Source organism: Anomalospiza imberbis, chromosome 3 (genome assembly GCF_031753505.1).
Source record: "Anomalospiza imberbis isolate Cuckoo-Finch-1a 21T00152 chromosome 3, ASM3175350v1, whole genome shotgun sequence".
In the NCBI taxonomy this organism is placed as follows: Eukaryota; Metazoa; Chordata; class Aves; order Passeriformes; family Viduidae; genus Anomalospiza; species Anomalospiza imberbis.
This window is the reverse complement of record NC_089683.1, coordinates 28,380,973-28,386,331: the sequence shown is the minus strand read 5'-3', so window position 1 is coordinate 28,386,331 and position 5,359 is coordinate 28,380,973. Positions and strand designations below refer to the sequence as shown.

The 5,359-nt window shown below is 38.8% G+C and overlaps 1 long non-coding RNA gene across 1 annotated transcript; it reads left to right on the top strand.

The window, feature by feature from the left end:
* Window positions 1-708: 708 nt before the first annotated feature.
* LOC137469862 (uncharacterized) lies at window positions 709-2,339 on the top strand. The gene is made up of 2 exons (XR_010996722.1): window positions 709-1,458; window positions 1,756-2,339. It is a non-coding gene; the product is annotated as an uncharacterized lncRNA (long non-coding RNA).
* The last annotated feature ends 3,020 nt before the right edge of the window (window positions 2,340-5,359 follow it).

Below are 5,359 nucleotides of genomic sequence, written 5' to 3'. Positions count from 1 at the left end.
GGTGTTGTCAATATATGTTATCTTTGCTCTGAGCCTGCCTAGTGAATGGTGCCCATGAGGGAACACAGTGCTAACAATACCTAATCCATGAGTCTCTAACAGCTCTATGAAGAAGACAATAGTTGCATCAATTGGTGCAGCATGTTTTTTTGCTGATGCAGAGCTTTGACATGTAACAAGATTGTTTCTTAGGAGTGGTTGACCTGCTTGGTGCCATGGGAGATTGTAGATAACTGCTCTGCCCAGGGAATTTAGCTGCTGAGTTTGCATCTTAATCTGTGTATTTGTCTCTTCCACAGAGAGTCCTAACAAAGAACTAGGGGCATCTCTATGCAAAATTCCATACTGGGTGAAGGATGAACTCTTACTATACCCCAAGGAGTTTCAGAAAGCATTAGCTATCTCAAGCCTGTAATAATTTACTATCCACAGCCACAAACAGACACCATTTTATCCCTCAGCTCCTCCTAGTTACACATTTAAATTCCATTTCCAGAGCCTTTATTCAAAATTAAGTTTTTAAACATTTATTCTCAGCTCTTCCAAATAAGTAGAAGGGGACTAAATTCAGTGGGTCAATAATTAATATCAAATTCTTCATTCAGTTCCTTCTGAGACCTGACTGAAAAATTGTCCACAACAGTTTTGTTACTGCCTGAGTTCCTGAGCAAGATTTTGTTATTGTCTAAATTGCAGGGAATGATGGCTCTGTACAGCTTCTGAGTAGGGAAGGAAGTTAAAGAGAATTTTGCATGGTATACAAGTTACCCAGTAGGGTGATTTTTCAGTTTCCCTGATCTAATTACCTTTATTACATCTCCTCTGCAAATAAAGTGTTCAGCTTGTCTTTTTGTGGATTCGAGAATGCAGGCACTTGATGGCTGCATGGAATACCTTCATTTAAGGGCTTGAAATATGGAATAATGAATTTATTGAGAGTCACGCAGATACCACAACTATCTGATTGTGGGTTTTGGAGTGGATTAGTGTGATTAGTGTGGATTTGCTGCAACCTGCTTCTGATGAGAAAGATGCGGGTGCATATTTGCTTCTCTCAGTCTCTGTCTGTGTCTTGGTCTCTGTGTAGAACAGGACTTTTTTCCCCCTTTTCCCTAGTGCATCATATCTCTGCTTGGTGTATCTAATTGATTTTTCTATTTCAGAGGATTGGAGCTTTGCCAGTCTTGTAGGATCTGCCTCAAGCTTTTTACAGACTTCTGCTTCCTGCTCCCTTTACTTTCCTTAAGAGTCTTTTCCTATTGTCAGATTTTTTGTATTTAAGTAGTTTTTTATTTAATTTTTGTCTTGTTTAAGCAGGAGATGAAAGCAACAGCTTCCTTCAGGTTGCTGCTTTGGTAGGCTTTCCAGGATAGGAGGGTGAATCACCACCCTTTCTTAGAGCAAGATATAAATACCAGATCAAGGGCCTGCTCTGCTTATGTTACAGGAAAGTCACAGGTAATTAAAGAGAAGTTGAAGATGTGTTAATGTGTGAAAGAAAGAAATCAAAAAACATTTAAAGCAGTTTATAATAATGTTACTGGAATGAGAGTATAAGTTTTTACATGGAACCTGGCTTACACCCTCCATAAAAACAAGGCAATCTTGAAGACTTGATAAGATGCCTTAGCAGGGGGAAGGCTGCTGAGGTTACTAAGGGTGCAAAGAAAGGGGTTCTTGGTGTTTTCCTTCTATAAATCCCTACTGGTGTTTTCAGAAGGGCTACGTATACATGTATAATGTATCTCTTCCTAGGGCCACTGCATGTTTTGATTACTATCCAGAAGGAAAGGTAAGGTGAACAGATGAAAGGAAAAACAAAAATCAGAAATTATTTTTGTTTTCCTCACAGGTATTCCAGACAAAAACAAGGGCTTAAGTGCATCCATGGCCATCCAGGAGTTTCAACAGCTTCATAATCTTACCTGAATTTTTACTCAGGTTTTAATGTGTCTAATAAAATCAACTTAATCTGAGGTCACAGGAGGTATGAAGAAAGCATTTCCCCAATTAAACTGCATTTTAATTTTATTTGACCAAGTCCATCGTTCGGTACTGATAAGTGAAAACTAAAATAAGAGTGTTATTTTAAACCTTATACACATTCTTAATAATGGAAGCCTAGAAAATTTATATTGTGCTAGTTAAGATTTTTTTTCTTTAATGTAGATAAGGAAAAAAATAAGTATGAAGCTAAAGTATGTGTTCAGGAAAACTTTGCAGCATGGAATGTGATTTAATAGGCTATTGGAAATGAAATGAAGGCATTAACTGATCAGAAATTAATAATATAAGAAGCTGTAAAAATGAGGGTCTTTTGCTTTATTTACAAAATAGGTTGTAATTCCATGAGCTGTTAAGTTCATTTTGGAATGTATTCAGTCATGGCATCAGGCTATTTGATCACAGCCCTGATGCAAAAGCAAAATGGGTAAAAGCATTCTCTCAGTCAAAACTGAGCTAAACTTTCTAAAGAGCTGACTTGTTCAACATGTTTTTCATTATGCACTTATCATTTATAACTAGAATCTGGCATGTCTTTTGCATCATAACTTCCTTGTCCTTTGTCAAAAATCTAGTCCTCTAATGTCAACAAGAAGTTGTTGCCCTCATTTGGGAGAATATATCCCTTCTGTAAATTCATTAATTTAGGTTCAATTCCTTCTTTTTGTTGCAGAAAGATTTTGCTTCCCTAAACTGTCTTGATGCCTGCTGCTTCAGAGCTCAAGAAATATGTGTCTCTATAACCAAAAGAGAAAATACTATTTTTGATTTCCTAGTATGAACAGCCAGAATCAGCCAGAAGAGAAATTGTCCACTTAATGATTTGTCCACCCTTATAATTGCAGCTAGATTGAAGTGTTAGATCTTCTCAGGTACTGGAAGAAAACCTCATTAAATAGAAAAACTTCTGAAAGTTGAAGAATGAGATAATAAATCACATTTATACTCTGTTACTAGAATATAGATATGCTGAATCTGGACTGCTACTACGAACAGATTGGAAGCAGCCCTGGGAAGAAGGACTTGGGGATGCTGGTGGATTACAGGCTGGACATGACCCATAATGTTCACTCATAAAAAATAAGTAACAAACCGCACTAGCACTGACTTTTACCAGACCTTCTTTAAGTACTGCTTCTTTGCAAAACAAAGGGGAGCAAATGGCAAAAATCTGGGAGTAAGAACTTGTTCTGAAATAACAACCTCAACCAGAACCTGTTGCCACACATTTGTGGTCCAGAGACCCACCAGGGCCACACTGTACTTATGGCTCTGGCAGACTATTCCATTCAAGATCCATTATTATTTCTGTGTATTTTTTTTGATATTTAAGGGGAAAAAAATGTTGCACAAGTCTTGATTTTTGACTGGTTTCTGGACTGTTTGCAGGACTTTTCAAGCCTAGCCCTCTGCCCCTCCTCCTCCTCCAGTCTGATCACTCTCGGTTCCCATGCTGGAAGTGAGAGTGACCCTGATCAAAACACATTCATTTTAGATATCAATAACCCCTCTCCATCAATAACCTCGGAGAGAGTGTATGCTTCCATATCTACAGGCATAAGTATCAAGCAGTACATCGAACAGCCAAATACAGCACCCAAAGACCTTCTCCTGAGCCTCCAAGACAACAGAAAAGCCAAGCTTGGGTGGTGTGGAAGAAAAGAAGGAAAAAGAGTGTAACCACAGATGTTCATCACAGAAAATGTCCCTCCACTACTTCATAAGTTTATAAGACTCTTTGTTCTATATGTCTGAATTTCATGTAAATATATATACACCAATGATCAATTGCTCAAACACAGGCAAGTCATCAAAAAAACCCAACAAATATAGCTTCTTTTATAGCTATTTCTTGTGTTTAAGAATGCTTTCAAAATTCTGTTATATTCTAACAGCACAACTGTGTCTCCTTTTTATAAGGGTAGTTATAAGATCCAAGTAATCTTGTCTTAAGAATAACGAGTCTTTAAAGCCATTGAGAAGCAGAGATGCAAAAGCTTCTAACAGCCTTACTAAAGGATGTGCAGCACTCGTGTAACTAAATACAATTTTGCCTCTCTATGTACTTTAGATGTAACAAATCCATGAAATTGAAATTTGCGAATACTCAGTCTTTACTAAATCTTGCAGCCTATTACAATTAAATTTTTTCTTGTAGATGTATTCTATTTACAGGTTATTCTCCGAGAAGTGACTTCTGAGGGACCCCTGCTCACCCATGCAGCCTCTTTGAAATCTTACTACCCCCCCAGCAAATAAATGGCTTCATGGCCAAGAACCCTGTGGCTTGGGGAAGTCTGCTATGCTAGCACCTGACATTATCATAATTTATGAGCAAAAAAAAATTGACCGAAATTGACTTTAGAGGCAGAAAAAGAAAATTGCAGCCTCAATATTGGCCCCTGGGGTTGCTGCTACAAAAAATTAATTTTTTAAGACAATTGAAAGTGCTAGCTAAGTAAGCAAACCAATGCTACATCCTAGACACCAAGTGAGCTGCTAACAAATGCTAATAACACTGAGCATGTAATACTAGAAAACCGAGCAGCAACAAACTTTTCACTGCTTGCCCATGGACACAGCCACCAAGACTTTGAAAGGATGTACTGCTTCAACCTTTCTTCCTACTCAACATCTATCCATGTAAAGATCTAGAAGCGAAAGGAGCAAGTAAAGGATTTAAAAGTTGAGAAGAACTTAGTTCACATCAATAAACTTTTCGGACAATGGGGGTTGACAGGATGGGTTTCATTTGTTAAAGGAATTCTTCGGGTTGTAATAATTGTTTTTACTTATGTTTTCCTATTGAGTGTCTGCAGAGGTCCATTGGGGAAGTCTTCATATTAAGAAAAAACAGAGGAGTTATGGAATCTTCTGAATCCTCCCCCCACCAAGATACCCCCAGGGCCTTGCCTTGGAAGAATATATCACAGAGCTTTCCCCACTTAGGCTGACAGAGAGGACTCAACCCATGGTGCTCTGCAGCACTACTACCAATCTATTTAGACTGGTTCCCCCATTGGCCAGTTGACACTGCCTACCCCAATTATTCATCCCTGATCCCCTCTACAGGTTGCTGCACTTCGCCCTGCCCTTTGCCCACCCCTGTGCCCTCAGGTCATTGGTCACTGACCCCACACTTAAGTCTGTGCACACCACGTGGTTTTGTCTTGGTCTCTGATCCCTTCAGCATGCTTTGGAATAAATTTTTGCTGGAATACATCTTACAAAAACCCTTCCTGTCTTTCCTCTGCTGAGCTATCTGTGATGTGTGTGTGTGCATGGACTTGAAACGGCTGTTCTTGTGGCCTTACTTTGAGTGGCTTCTAAAGGCAATTCTTCAAAGAAGGTTGCA